General features: G+C 43.4%; 1 pseudogene; it reads left to right on the top strand.

Annotated features, from left to right (window-relative positions):
* LOC124004906 overlaps positions 1–16,681 on the top strand; it is a 128,860-nt pseudogene that overhangs the window by 75,019 nt on the left and 37,160 nt on the right.

Raw genomic sequence — 16,681 nt, 5'->3', positions numbered from 1 at the left:
ACAAGTCCACAGACACTGTCAACCTTAGCTCAACTCAGCTGCTTGTTATGTTGCACAAAGGCTTGTTGTGTCATAACTTTGCAGTAGCCTAGAAACATTCCTGAAACTTTCCCAGGTTTTTCAGAAATACCATTTGGATGATTCCTTGTTGGATAACTTATTCTCTCCTGCTTATTCCCTCCTGATCCAAGGAATCCTCCAACCAGGATTTCTGGAAAACCTAGGCAGTTTGGGAAAGTTTGCAACACTAGCCTGCCCTGAAAAGCCCCAAACCTGTCAGTGTTCATAATCGTTTACTACTATAAAGATAGAGAGTGAAGAATCATGCTAAGAAAAAGTCCCAGATACTCTGGATGGTTCTCTGTACTGGCATTAGCTCCGTTATCAGAAGTCCTTCAGCCATGCCAGTTCTTTCAGGTAGTACTCCTTCGTTCCTATGACCTCGCGGACCACGTTCCCCGCTAGACAGAAACAGCCATGTTGTAAACCCTCCATCATTCATGACTCTGTAGATTTATCTCCAGCTCTTAGTGAGATGTACGTGCTCGGCTGGCAGATTTCCTGTGGTGTTTGATATAACCGGGAGGAAAGATTCACTCCTCCAGAGAATGGCTTAATAATGGTAGCCGTAGTAGTGAGTCACTAGGCTTCACATTAGTTCATATTTCTTGGATTTAGCATTATTATGCTCACTTTTCCACTCTCTCTTTTGACCCCATCTCATCTAATTTCTCTCTCTTCTGTCTCCGATTTATCAACTCTTTATTTATTTGTATTTTTTCTCTCCTCTCGCTGTCAGAAGATGCTGGCAGTCACCCCAGTCATCACCACTAAGTCTCTACCTCTAGTGCTGAAAGCTGCCACTCCCACCATGCCTGCCTCTGTCATGGTGCAGCCCCCCTCCATGGTCACTGCCATCAGCCACACCTCCAAGCCCGGTGCCATCATCTCTGACAACTCCAACTTCCGAAACATACCAGTCAACCTCCAGGTGGCCAGCAAGTTGACCAATCAGGTTTCAGAGTCCGTGCGTCTGGTGTCAAAGAATTCAGTTGTGGTAAGGGGCCTTCACTTCCTGTACATTCTACAGTACTATCATTGTCATCCTTTGTAGTTCAACTCTTTCAAACTCTTTCTCTTGTAATTGGTGTCAGTTTCGGATCCCCAGAGTGTGTTCAAATTAAGCAGTAAATATTCAACCAGTTTTTTTCTGTTTTACAAAGTCCCTTAGAGCAAGGTGGGTTGAACGTCTTTGTATGGAAATATGCATGGTCAAAATTGAGAATGTCTCTTAATGAGGAGGTGCTTTGGGGCAGTGATGGCACTTGGCACAAAGTAATCTTTTTCTCTGTAAAACTACCTGCGGTATCCAAATATTTGTTCAGATCTAACTGTTGTCTGCAGCTCCAGTAGAGAATACCGTATTTGCTGGGGTTTTTTCTCCGGTGCAGGACACCACCACCCCCACCTCAGCACAGCCAGTCAAATTTCCTCAGTTTGTCTCTCCTAAAATGACGCCTCAACCCACCTTTCAACCAAAGTTGCGTCCTAGTAAGACCTGCCCCCTAACCCTAATCCCCACCAATACTTTCCAATGTGTGAGTGGACACATGAGGTATTTAACTCAGACGTCACTAGAGGGCGACAGTGTATCCAAGGACACAAACCCAGTGCAGTCACAGTCTTGGCTCCATGGCTCCAAGCTACTGTTTGCATTGTGCTGCTTTGTTCATACCCTTTCCTCTAGTCTTCTTCAGCTTTCAGAATGATGGGTGCTCATGTTGTTGCTTTGATCTGTGTTAATACCTTCCTTTGCAGGCTGTTGTGTCTTTATGGTGAAAGCTCGTTGTTTTGGCTGTCAGTGTGATGACCTGTTTTTAACCCTGGGTGTGAATGTGTGATTTAATGCCCTGCTATTGAGGTGTGTAATGCCCCTGGGATCTCAGAGTCCCTCAACACTGGGCTCATTCTGACAGTTACACAAAAAAAAGAAGCCCTGGAATGAGTAAGTGGGTCCAAACTTTTGACTGGTACTGTAGAAAATTGTAAAAATTAAGAAAAACCCTGCAGTGAGTACTTGTGTCCAAACTTTTGACTGGTACTGTATCTATATATGTACTTTAACCTTATTTATAGGGATATACAATTGCTCCTGTAGCAGATGATACATTATTGGAACCAACCCTCACGGGTTAATTGCTTGTTTATTATCTCTTCAATAGGGCTGGCAGTGAGACAAGTAAGGGAGCTTCCCGACCATATTGACTAAACTTCGTAGCTGGAGGTGTCTCCAAAATGTATTCTGTGGCAACCTATATTTCTTGGAAATTTGGGAAAAGCTTAAGAATTGCTTAGAATGCTCATCAAATAGATCCAACAGATAATTGATTCCTAGTTGTTGCCACTGTACCCCAAAAATGGTTTTACTTCCAATTAGGATACTCTTATTTTGCCACAGAGGGGCCTGAGGCGATGTATGAAGGTCCCAGTGTCCAGCTCTATGTATCTTACCCCACAAGGTTCGGGTGTTTGTAACATTGGGGTGATCCATCAGTTGTGGTCCAAGCCAGGGCGAGACTCCCCCACAGGCCTCAGACTCCCCCACAGGCCTCAGACTCTACCTGGTACCAGCCTGGTTTAGCCCCTCCCTTCTAATATGGCCACCACATACTGATATGTTTGACATTGATATTTATGGATACCAAATCCACCTTTTGGGTGTGGGGGGGGGGGGGTCTTTTTTATACCTAAATGGATCTGTGAGTTACCCCAAAGAAAATCTAGGACATGCCTGTCAATATCTTTAAAGTAAGAATCTGGAATATATAGAGGGAGATGAGCTAGAAGATAATATATTACAGGTGCCAGCAACATTTTAATATAATTCATTTGACCCCATAATGTAGCTCAGTTGGTAGAGCATGGCGCTTGTAACGCCAGGGTAGTGGGTTTGATCCCCGGGACCACCCATACGTAGAATGTATGCACACATGACTGTAAGTCGCTTTGGATAAAAGCGTCTGCTAAATGGCATATATTATTATTATTATATATATTTTTGACCATTTAGCAAAGCCATTCTTCATTTTTAAAAGTAAGGGTTTTTATATTCTCTCCAACAATATCCCTGTGGCTAGGTGTTATTAGTATGCCAAGGTATTTGATACCCTAAGGGGACCATGTACATTTCTATTGGTTGAAGAGATTGGATGGGCTTAAGCCAGATAAAAGATGAGCCTCAGATTTATGCCAGTTAATATGATAACTAGATTATGTAAATTCCTCAGCAGTGTCGTAAATCAGGGACAGATATCTCAGGTTGAGACAAGAAAGGTAACATGTCATCTGTATAAAAGCATGAGGTTATGCTGAATGTTGCCCACCTTAACTCCATGAATAAGTGGGTTACCTCTGTTTCTAGGCCAGGGGTTCCAAAGCTAGCACAAATAAACTGGGGCTTGAAGGGCATCCTTGTTTTGTACTTCTATGTAACTGGAAAGGGTTGGGTATGAGACCATTTGTTAAAACGCAGGCATAAGGAGTGCCATATAACGTTTTATCCAATTCACAAAGTTCTCCCCAAAGCCAACTGTTGTCAGAGATTTAAAAAATATAGCCCCATTCCACACAATAAAAGGCTTTGGCAGCATCTAATGACAAAGCAATTGTTGGAGTGCTTGAGTCCTGGACAGCACACTGTATTTATGTGCTGTAAGGTTATCTGAGCTGTAACGGTGGGGGATAAAGCCAGCCTTTACAGGTTAATGATACTACTGTCGTGACGTATTAGTTAATGTAACGACTGTTGCTCATCGAATGATTACAAGTTTCTAATTGCGTGATTAACTGAATCAAGCAATTATTAACTCATTAACCTGGGGCACCATGGGAAAACTAGTTTTTATTGAGTTTCTATTTCCCAAATTAACTCAAAGAATATCAGAATATCGATTTTACAACAGCCGCTAATTAACCAGTTGCCTCTACCAATCTCGCTCTGAACCTCGTATAGCCTGTGAATCTGCACGGACCCTGGTCTCACCAATGAGTTCGTACCACACCAATCTTAGTTGAATATTTGATGATAATAAAAGATACATGATGATAAAAGATACATGTAGACAAAACACATTATAGGCTATTGATTAGAACTTAGTATAACGGGCCAACACACTATTGCGCGTGTTACCCAAAATGGGGATTTCAAAGAGAGAGAAAAAAGAAAGTACACAATAAAAATATACATTTGGGTGAATTTGTCAGCTATGCTTATTCAACCCTAGCCTTGCCCCAAACTGCCGCTCTTATGGGTCAGAATATGATTATGTAATTACGTGGGGATGATCTCCGAGGATTCTCTGCGTGGACCATTCAGGGGAATGTTCAGGTTGCTCGATGACACACCTCTCCGGCGCACCTCTCTGATCGTCCTCCCGATGTCAGCGTCCTTTTGGCTTAGGAGTCTGTTCCCTGAGGACAGACAGCTCTGTAGCTCAGAGCTCACAGCATAGGAATGAAACCTTTTAGATACCACGATTCGCTGGGATTGGATGCTTAGGGGGTCCGGCTTGAATTCACCCGCTTAGACACAGCTACTCATCCGTAGCTTGGGTAGAAAATAATTTTGTTGTCTTCAAACTTACTCCTCAACCCTAAGTAGTGCATCTAAATAATCTCTATCCTTATCTGAAAGTTGGGGTAAATTCAAGTCTGAAAAAAATCTATCCAACTTTTGTTTGTCCAGTATACCCTGAGATGTACAGTGGTTCCTCCTTTAAAAGTTGCGAACTTGCACCGCAAGACTGAGTCACAGCTTCATTGCTCCAGACCACCACAAGGGGGAGTTAGAAAACTCATTATGCATTTGGGTCACAAGGTTTTTATATGACCAATCATATCGAGTGGTTCCAATGATGAATTTTGAAGCGAGCGACCCTTGCCTTTGTGGCATTGTTCAACAAATATGGCGGACAAAACATTATGGTGGAACCAGATGTAAGTTCTTATAACGTCATAATGAGTCAAGCAAAACATTTACAATTTGAGAGGAATATGTTAGTTAATGTAGAGACAAATGTTAGTGCATAATTTTTGTCGTAAAGTTAATTTACGAAATCGCTATTTTCGCAAGTTATCTGACTAGCCAACATTAGCCAGCTAGCTAGTGTGATGTTGAACAAACCAACAAACATAAAAAATAACCTACTGGTAAGAAACAGTCCAGTCAAATCCATCTCTAGGGCTGAGTCTAATCATAGCAATGCAAAGTCAAAGGCACTTATCAGACAGACGTTGATAGTCCTACATCCAATATAATTCTGGATTCAGCGGCCCTCCCTGGCAGATCTTCTCTGGATGAAGGCTGATGCTTCATCTTGTCAGTCAAACGTGTGATCTTGGTTCCATTGAGTTTGGTCTCCAGTGTAGCAGAAAAATGCAGAAAACGCATGAACTCGATCTTCCGCGATTTTAGATCGATCTTGACATGTTTGAATGCCATCCTCCGATCGTTAACTCGTTTAGAATAATCTGGGAAGAACATAATTGTAGATACCTGCCATGTCACCTGTCTTCTCTCTTGCTGTTCTGAGAATTTCTTCCTTCACCTGGTAACATAGCATGTCGAACATAATGGGCTGTGGCCGGCATCCCTCTTTCGGGTCTCTCCTCGGCGGGCCGGGGGGGAATCTATGTGCCCTCTGTACCTCAAGTGACCTCTCAAACTGGCATTCCAGCACATTTGGGATTTTCCTCTGTAGGAACTGTATCATGTCTTTGATTTCTATCATCTCGGGAACACCCAGGATTTTAATATTACAGTGATGCCCTCTGTTATCCAAGTTATCAACATGGTCCTGTCATTTTTAAAATTCTTTATGGATTTAATCTAGTTGACCTTTCGTTGAGACGGCACCATTCTCCTATGTTGCAACATGGTCCTCTGCGTCTCTAAAGCGGGTGGTCAGCGAATAAATGTTCCTTCTATTTACTACTTTTAGGTTCTAATTCTCAGAGAAAAAAACTCTACAAATACTATGAAAGCTTAACTTCTTTGGAATAGGGGGCGGTAATTTTGACGTCTGGATGAAAAGCGTGCCCAAAGTAAACTCCCTGCTACTCAGGCCCAGAAGCTAGGTTATGCATATAATTGCTAGATTTGGATAGAAACCACTCTAAAGTTTCTAAAACTGTTAACATAATGTATGAGCATAACAGAACTGAAATGGCAGGTGAAACCCTGAGGACAACCCCCCCCCAAAAGAAATGTCATCCTACCACTGATTTCAATTGGCTGGCACTTTTATAATAAGGTGAAATCGTGCCTGATTGCAGTTCCTATGGCTTCCACTGGATGTCAACAGTCTTTAGAAAGAGTTTCAGGCTGGTTTTTGGAAAGATTTGCCAGAAATTGTAGTTTTTCTAGGTGGCTCCCATTTTGGCTGTAGTGTTTCCAAGCGCGTGAATGAGAGAGCGTTCTTTGGTATTTTTCTCCGGTAAAGACAATAACGATTCTCTGTCTTAAATTTGATAGTTTATTTGCGTATTAGGGTACCTATTGATTGATTATAAACGTTGATTGACTTGTTTGGATAAGTTTATTCGTAACGTTTGGGATTCATTTTGAATGCATTTTGAAGAAGGGAAACCGAGTGGATTATTGACTGAAGCACGCCAGCTAAACTGAGTTTTTATGGATATAAAGAAGGACATTGTCAAACAAAAGGACCATTTGTAATGTAACTGGGACCTTTTGGACTGCCAACAGAAGAAGATCTTCAAAGGTAAGGCATATATTATATCGCTATTTCTGACTTTCGTGTCGCAACTGCTTGGTTGAAAATGATTTGTTATGCATTTGTGTGCTGGGCGCTGTCCTCAGATAATCGCATGGTTTGCTTGCGCTGTAAAGCCTTTTTGAAATCTGACATGGCGGCTGGATTTTAATCTTTATTTTAATGTATTTCACTTGTCATTTCATGAAAGTTTAATATTTATAGTAATTTCATTTCAACTTGGTGCTCTGCAATTTCACCACTCACTAATCTGCAAGAAGTTAAACTAGTTTTTTCTGCCCATAGGATCAATACAGCTGCATTAGACAAATACATTTTCACACAAGCACTGATATTGAACCTTCCTCATAGTCTGAGTCTCCTACCCATCTGTACAAACATCGTTCTTTACTGCTAGGCAGGACACTAGTGATACGGGCCATAAACGTTTATTTCTCCTTTAAGGTGGTGATCTGGACCTGACCTCAACCCCCCTCCATCACCAATCCATGGCTCTCTCTCCTTATCAATGCCTGCCACATGTAATCGCTTACCTGCACTCAACACATTCCATGCTTCGTTGCACACACTATATACCATCCTCCTATAATCATTCACTTCTGGTGTAGACCCTCTGAACCTCAGCACTCCATCAGTGACATAAGTATATTTTCATATTCTCAGAACCCAACAGTCCCCCTTGTTGAACAATAGCTTCCTACTGTTCAACTTACATGCACTTGGAAATTACTTATAAATAAACAAACAATGATAACAGAACATTAGCAAAAAATAAATAAAACATGATTATAAATGAACAAACAGTGATAACAAACATTCACCGTGAGGTTCACAAACTCAAAGACTTATGGTCTCTGTTCTATGATCACACCATACACAATCGTATTTCCATTTCACATCACAGCTGAAGCTGGTGACTTCCTCCACTTCAGCTGGAGCTCTGCTTTTAGTTTCTCCACTTTCTCCTTCTGGGTCCTAAGAGAGTGATAGCATAAGACTTGGAAAGCAACAAAAAGACACATAAAACATAACAGTATTAACTTCTTATGGGTATGTGGGATGCTACTGTCCCACCTAGCCAACATCTGGTGAAATTGCAGAGTATCAAATTCAAAAATGGAAATACTCATAATAAAAATTCATAAAACAGACAAGTGTTATACATCGGCTTACAGATTACCTTCGTGTTAATCCAACCGCGGTGTCAGATTTCAAAAAGGTTTTACGGTGAAAGTATACCATGTGATTATCTGAGGACAGCACCCAGCTCACAAAACATTACAAACAGTTACCAGCCAAGTAACCAGCCACAATAAATGTTTTGTTCGATAAAGTCCCTCTTTATTTCCAAAAACATTTTGTTGGAGTTTTGTTCAGTATGGCTCAAAGGCAGTCACAACAGGCAGACGGAAAATCCAAATAGTATCAGTAAAGTTCGTAGAAACATGTCAATGATGTTTATAATCAATCCTCAGGTTGTTTTTAGTCATAATAATCAATAATATTTCAACCGGACAGTATAACAAGAAAGGCGCTCTCGGGTCGCGTGCAGCAAACAGGTCTGGGGACTTCCCAGGGTCCACTCACTCGGAGTGGTCTTTCTCCCTCGTGTTTCAGAATACAAGCCTGAAACCATTGTTGACATCTAGTGGAAGCCATAGAACGTGCAATTTGAGTCCTAAGTCATTGGATACTGTATAGGCATTCAATATAAAACTACAACTACATTTTTCCCAGGTTTTCACCTGCCATATCAGTTCTGTTATACTCCCAGACATTATTTTAACAGTTTTGGGAACTTTAGAGTGTTTTCCATCCAAATCTACCAATTATATGCATATCTTAACTTCTAGGCCTCAGTAACAGGCATTTTACTCTGCACACGCTTTTCATCCGGTGGCGAAAATAGTGCCCCCTACCCTAGTGAGGTTAACGATGTGGTAAGCTGTGCATAATTATATATGCATGAAAACCAAAGTTTGAGACCATGACAATTCCCACTCTCTCTTCACCTGACTCCATGCCTTCAGGATACTTTACTGCTGGATTCCACAAAAATGAATGCCCTAAAAAGCCTCCTCATGCTTTCGCTCAGTCTTCGCCTTTCTGGCCCCAGGTTCCGAGAGGTGTTCCCAAGCCATGTCATTTTCACTTTGTTCCCCATCTCCTCCATTGTCACCTGATAGACACGTCACCTGATAGGCAAATGCATATCCCTAATCAACACTACATCCTCTTGAGGTAACTCAGCACTGTATATGCTTTCACAAGAATGCCTTCAAAATGTTGTTTAGAGTACAATTACCCCAACATCTATCCTCTTTCATATGATGCATTAACCAATAAGCAGCTAAAGCCCAACTATGATGTTAAAGTAGCAGCTCCCAGACCCAACCCATCTGCAGGTCTTACAGTGGAATCTAGTCTCTCTATCTCTCTCTCTTTGGCCCCGCTTCCTCTGTCATGGTGTCTTCAAGCTCACACATGATGCAGCTGGACCCAACTTCTCGTGAGAACTACGTATGCACCCACCAAGGAGAAACATGATGATCTTTCCCGGTGCTGTATGGAGTACTGTGTGTGGATCAGACCAACGCTGTCCCAACACCCCTGCCTGGTGTATCTTGATGTACACTCACCCTTTTTACAGATCTCGCAGAGGAAAACCTCCACTCGGGACCTATCCTTGAAGGATCCCACCCCAGACCTGTTTTTTTTACCTGGATATCGCAGAGGAAAACCTCCACTCGGGACCTATCCTTATGGAACCTACCCTACACTGGGCTGTATCACAACAACCGTAAGGCTCTCCAGAGGCGTTGTGTAGCCCGCACTACCATCACTGGGGGCAAACTACCTGCCCTCCAGGACACCTACATCACCCGATGTCACAGGAAGGCCAAAAATGCTGCTGCCAACATACAGGCTCAAATCTCTAGCCACTTTAATAATTAATAATTGGATGTAATAAATGTATCACTAGTCACTTTAAACAATGTCACATTATATAATGTTTACATACCCTATTACTCATCTCATATGTATATACTGTACTCTATACCAGCTACTGCATCTTGCCTATTCCGCACGACCATTGATCGTCCATATATTTATAAGTACATATTCTTATTCATCCCTTTACACTTGTGTGTATAAGGGAGTTGTTGTGTTATTGTTAGATTACATGTGAGAGTCTCTTCCTACCCTTCTGTACAAACATCGTTCTTTACTGCTAGGCAGGACACTAGTGATACCGGCCATAAACTTTTATTTATCCCTTAAGCTGACCTGACAACCCCCCTCCATCACCAATCCATGGCTCTCTCCCCTTATCAATGCCTGCCACATGTAATCGCTTCCCTGCACTCAACACATTCCAAGCCTAGTTGCACACACTATATACCTTCCTCTTATAACCCTTAACCTTTTTGGGATAGGGGGCAGCATTTTCACTTTTGGATGAATAGCGTGCCCAGCGTGAACTGCCTCCTACTTGTCCCAGATGCTAATATATGCATATTATTATTAGTATTGGATAGAAAACACTCTGAAGTTTCGAAAACTGGTTGAATGATGTCTGTGAGTATAACAGAACTCATATGGCTTGCAAAAAACAGAGAAAAATCCAACCAGGAAGTGGGACATCTGAGGTTAGTACTTTTTCAAAGATTGGCCTACCGAATACACATTGAGATGTGGATAAAGTTGCACTTCCTAGGGCTTCCAATAGATGTCAACCGTCTTTAGAAACTTGAATAAGGATGCTACTATAAAGGGGGGGCTCATGAGACCTCTTTGAGTCAGTGGTCTGCAGAGTGCCTTGGTCTCATGACCCGCGCTCCCGAAAGAGTTACCTCTCGTTCCAGTGCTTTTCTTCAGACAAAGGAATTCTCCGGTTGGAACATTATTGATGTTTTATGTTAAAGACATCCTAAAGATTGATTCCATATATCGTTTGACATGTTTCTAAAGAACTGTAATGGAACTTTTTGAGTTTTTGTCTGAACATAGTGCCTGCGCCTCATGAAGATGGATTACTGGTGTAACGGGATTCTTCCTGGGAAGGAGAGGAGGACCAAAATGCAGCGTGGTTGAAATTCATGTTTGTTTTTAATAAGAAAACTATACATGAATAAACTACGAAAACAACAAACATGTAAACCCGAAACAGTCCCGTGTGGAACAAACACTGACACAGGAGACAATCACCCCCAAAACCCAACACCAAACAGGCTACCTAAATATGGTTCCCAATCAGAGACAATGACTAACACCTGCCTCTGATTGAGAACCATATCAGGCCAAACACAGAAACAGACAAACTAGACACACAACATAGAATGCCCACTCAGATCACACCCTGACCAAACAAAACATAGAAACATACAAAGCAAACTATGTCAGGGTGTGACAACTGGGCTGAAAACGCTAACAACAAGTGGCTATTTGGACATAAATGATGGAACAAATCAGTCATGTATTGTCGAACTGGGATTCCTGGGAGTGCCTTCTGATGAAGATCATCAAAGGTAAGTGAATATTTATGGTGTTATTTCTAACTTTGTTGACTCCAAAATGGCTGATATTCCTCTGGCTGTTTTGGGTTCTGAGCGTCGTTCTCAAATTATGCTTTTTCCATAAAGTTTTTTTGAAATATGACACAGCGGTTGCATTAAGGAGAAGTTTATCTTTAATTCTGTGAATAACACTTGTATCTTTTATCAATGTTTATGAGTATTTCTGCAAAATCACCGGATGTTTTGGAATCAAAACATTACTGCACGTAACGCGCCAATGTAAACTGAGATTTTTGGATATAAATATGCACATTATCGAACAAAACATACATGTATTGTGTAACATGATGTCCTATGAGTGTGATCTGATGAAGATCATCAACGGTTAGTGATTAATTTAATCTATATTTCTGCTTTTTGTGACTCCTATCTTTGGCTGGAAAAATGGCTGTGTTTTTTTTTACTTGGGCAATGACCTAACATAATCATATGTTGTGTTTTCTCTGTAAAGCGTTTTTTAAATCGGACAGGGTAGATTAACAATGATGTTTATCTTTCATTTGCTGTATTGCACTTGTTAATGTTTGAAAGTTGCATATTTCAAAAAAATATTTTTGAATTTCGCCTGCTGCCTTTTCAGCGGAATGTTGTCGAGGGGTTCCGCTGGTGAATAGCCTCTAAACCTCAGCACTCCATCAGTGACATAAGTATATTTTCATATTCTCAGAACCCAACACTACATTGTGGTCTTAATTTCTGATGTGTCTTGTTCAATATTTTGGGTGGACAAACAAATTGCTCTGATTTCAGAGGCAAGAAAGGTCAGAGTGGGCTCGCAAGTTGCAGTGTCTGGCATATCTGGCCTGTAGGCAGCCTCAATTTCCTTGCTAAGCTTGGACAGTTGTGTCTGCAGTGAATCCTTTGTACGCTGTGATTTGCGGCTATCCAGTTTAGAACTGTTCATTTTCGTTGTAACAAAAATCTGCCTTTCACTTGTATAACTATGCCCCAAAATGAGTAAATAGCATTGCCAAAATCATTTCAGTTCCACGGAGCTACTCAACTACACAGCCATCCTCGTCAAGAGCACAAGTGACGTCCTGCTTGTAAGGGTTAGGAACACCAGCAAAGCCAAAAGGAACATCAGCAAAACCACCAAGGTCACCATTTTTTTCTGGTTTTGATGGTGAAATGAATGACTGCTTACATTTCACAACCTATCACAGGTTCATTTAACAGCTCAATTTTTGGGTTGTCACTTTTACTGACACCTTCCTTACCTAAGTGTTCATAGTTAAGTAGAGACTGTGATTATATAGTACAGTGGGGCAAAAAAAGTATTTAGTCAGCCACTAATTGTGCAAGTTCTCCCACTTAAAAAGATGAGAGAGGCCTGTAATTTTCATCATATGTACACTTCAACTATGACAGACAAAATGAGAAAAAAAATCCAGAAAATCACATTGTAGGATTTTTAATGAATTTATTTGCAAATTATAGTGGAAAATAAGTATTTGGTCAATAACAAAAGTTTATCTCAATACTTTGTTATATACCCTTTGTTGGCAATGACAGAGTTCAAACGTTTTCTGTAAGTCTTTCACAAGGTTTTCACACACTGTTGCTGGTATTTTGGCCCATTCCTCCATGCAGTTCTCCTCTAGAGCAGTGATGTTTTGGAGCTGTTGCTGGGCAACACAGACTTTCAACTCCCTCCAAAGATTTGCTATGGGGTTGAGATCTGGAGACTGGCTAGGCCACTCCAGGACCTTGAAATGCTTCTTACGAAGCCACTCCTTCGTTGCCCGGGCGGTGTGTTTGGGATCATTGTCATGCTGAAAGACCCAGCCATGTTTCATCTTCAATGCCCTTGCTGTTGGAAGGAGGTTTTCACTCAAAATCTCATGATACATGGCCCCATTCATCCTTTCCTTTACACGGATTAGTCATCCTGGTCCCTTTGCAGAAAAACAGCCCCAAAGCATGATGTTTCCACCCCCATGTTTCATAGTAGGTATGGTGTTCTTTGGATGCAACTTAGCATTCTTTGTCCTCCAAACATGACCAGTTGAGTTTTTACCAAAAAGTTATATTTTGGTTTCATCTGACCATATGACATAATCCCAATCTTCTTCTTGATCATCCAAATGCTCTCTAGCAAACTTCAGATGGGCCTGGACATGTACTGGCTGAAGCAGGGGGACACGTCTGGCACTGCAGGATTTGAGTCCCTGGCAGCGTAGTGTGTTACTGATGTTAGGCTTTGTTACTTTGATCCCAGCTCTCTGCAGGTCATTCACTATTCACACGGGGGGTGTGGTTCTGGGATTTTTGATCACCGTTGTTGTGATCATTTTGACCCCATGGGGTGAGATCTTGCGTGGAGCCCCAGATCGAGGGAGATTATCAGTGGTCTTGTATGTCTTCCATTTACTAATAATTGCTCCCACAGTTGATTTCTTCAAACCAAGCTGCTTACCTATTGCAGATTCAGTCTTCCCAGCCTGGTGCGGGTCTACAATTTTGTTTCTGGTGTCCTTTAACAGCTCTTTGGTCTTGGCCATAGTGGAGTTTGGAGTGTGACTGTTTGAGATTGTGGACAGGTGTCTTTTATACTGATAACAAGTTCAAACAGGTGCCATTAATACAGGTAACGAGTGGAGGACAGAGGAGCCTCTTAAAGAAGAAGTTACAGGTATGTGAGAGCCAGACATCTTGCTTGTTTATTATTGACCAAATACTTATTTCCACCATAATTTGCAAATTAATTAATAAAAAAATCCTACAATGTGATTTTCAGGATTTCTTTTCTCATTTTGTCTGTCATAGTTGAAGTGTACCTGTGATGAAAATTACAGGCCTCTCTCATCTTGTTAAGTGAGAGAACTTGCACAATTGGTGGCTGACTAAATACTTTTTTGCCCCACTGTATGCTTCCATCTACAGTGATATCTCAGAGCACCAAATTGGAATTACCTTTCCCTGGTCAGTCTCTTTTACACACATTTGTGAAGCTCCAATATGACACCTGATGAATGATTGGCTAACCTCTGATCCCTATCCTCCCAACTCAGGTCCGGGCGAAGCCCAACAGCGTGCCCATTGCCCCAGCGCCCCTTCGGCCCATGATGACGGCGCTCCAGCTGCTCCAGCGGGGCCCGGTGATGCTGACCAACAAGCTGAGCCCCTCCTCGCTGCCCTCCAGCGCCGGGCTCATCCACCAGGTGCGCATCATCAATGGTCAGCCCTGCGCTGCCAAGAGCGGCCAGCCCACAGGCATGTTGACGGGCATTGTCATCACGGCCCCGGCATCGGTGCAGACACTGCAAATCAGCGGCCTAACCTCCGACACCAAGGTCAGCACCACGGTTTGGGTGGGAAGTTACGATACTATTTACATTTACATTTAAGTCATTTATCTAAATCTAAATCTTAAAGGGGGGGGGTGAGAGTGAATACTTATCCTATCCTAGGTATTCCTTAAAGAGGTGGGGTTTCAGGTGTCTCCGGAAGGTGGTGATTGACTCCGCTGTCCTGGCGTCGTGAGGGAGTTTGTTCCACCATTGGGGGGCCAGAGCAGCGAACAGTTTTGACTGGGCTGAGCGGGAGCTGTACTTCCTCAGTGGTAGGGAGGCGAGCAGGCCAGAGGTGGATGAACGCAGTGCCCTTGTTTGGGTGTAGGGCCTGATCAGAGCCTGGAGGTACTGAGGTGCCGTTCCCCTCACAGCTCCGTAGGCAAGCACCATGGTCTTGTAGCGGATGCGAGCTTCAACTGGAAGCCAGTGGAGAGAACGGAGGAGCGGGGTGACGTGAGAGAACTTGGGAAGGTTGAACACCAGACGGGCTGCGGCGTTCTGGATGAGTTGAAGGGGTTTAATGGCACAGGCAGGGAGCCCAGCCAACAGCGAGTTGCAGTAATCCAGACGGGAGATGACAATTGCCTGGATTAGGACCTGCGCCGCTTCCTGTGTGAGGCAGGGTCGTACTCTGCGGATGTTGTAGAGCATGAACCTACAGGAACGGGCCACCGCCTTGATGTTGGTTGAGAACGACAGGGTGTTGTCCAGGATCACACCAAGGTTCTTAGCGCTCTGGGAGGAGGACACAATGGAGTTGTCAACCGTGATGGCGAGATCATGGAACGGGCAGTCCTTCCCCAGGAGGAAGAGCAGCTCCGTCTTGCCGAGGTTCAGCTTGAGGTGGTGATCCGTCATCCACACTGATATGTCTGCCAGACATGCAGAGATGCGATTCGCCACCTGGTCATCAGAAGGGGGAAAGGAGAAGATTAGTTGTGTGTCGTCTGCATAGCAATGATAGGAGAGACCATGTGAGGTTATGACAGAGCCAAGTGACTTGGTGTATAGCGAGAATAGGAGAGGGCCTAGAACAGAGCCCTGGGGGACACCAGTGGTGAGAGCGCGTGGTGAGGAGACAGATTCTCGCCACGCCACCTGGTAGGAGCGACGTGTCAGGTAGGACGCAATCCAAGCGTGGGCCGCGCCGGAGATGCCCAACTCGGAGAGGGTGGAGAGGAGGATCTCATGGTTCACAGTATTGAAGGCAGCCGATAGATCTAGAAGGATGAGAGCAGAGGAGAGAGAGTTAGCTTTAGCAGTGCGGAGCGCCTCCGTGATACAGAGGAGAGCAGTCTCAGTTGAATGACTAGTCTTGAAACCTGACTGATTTGGATCAAGAAGGTCATTCAGAGAGAGATAGCGGGAGAGCTGGCCAAGGACGGCACGTTCAAGAGTTTTGGAGAGAAAAGAAAGAAGGGATACTGGTCTGTAATTGTTGACATCGGAGGGATCGAGTGTAGGTTTTTTCAGAAGGGGTGCAACTCTCGCTCTCTTGAAGACGGAAGGGACGTAGCCAGCGGTCAGGGATGAGTTGATGAGCGAGGTGAGGTAAGGGAGAAGGTCTCCGGAAATGGTCTGGAGAAGAGGGGAGGGGATAGGGTCAAGCGGGCAGGTTGTTGGGCGGCCGGCCGTCACAAGACGCGAGATTTCATCTGGAGAGAGAGGGGAGAAAGAGGTCAGAGCACAGGGTAGGGCAGTGTGAGCAGAACCAGCGGTGTCGTTTGACTTAGCAAACGAGGATCGGATGTCGTCGACCTTCTTTTCAAAATGGTTGACGAAGTCGTCTGCAGAGAGGGAGGAGGGGGAGGAGGATTCAGGAGGGAGGAGAAGGTGGCAAAGAGCTTCCTAGGGTTAGAGGCAGATGCTTGGAATTTAGCGTGGTAGAAAGTGGCTTTAGCAGCAGAGACAGAGGAGGAAAATGTAGAGAGGAGGGAGTGAAAGGATGCCAGGTCCGCAGGGAGGCGAGTTTTACTCCATTTCCGCTCGGCTGCCCGGAGCCCTGTTCTGTGAG

The sequence above is a fragment of the Oncorhynchus gorbuscha genome, linkage group LG02, assembly GCF_021184085.1.
Source record: "Oncorhynchus gorbuscha isolate QuinsamMale2020 ecotype Even-year linkage group LG02, OgorEven_v1.0, whole genome shotgun sequence".
In the NCBI taxonomy this organism is placed as follows: domain Eukaryota; kingdom Metazoa; phylum Chordata; class Actinopteri; order Salmoniformes; family Salmonidae; genus Oncorhynchus; species Oncorhynchus gorbuscha.
This window is presented reverse-complemented; position numbering and strand designations above follow the sequence as displayed.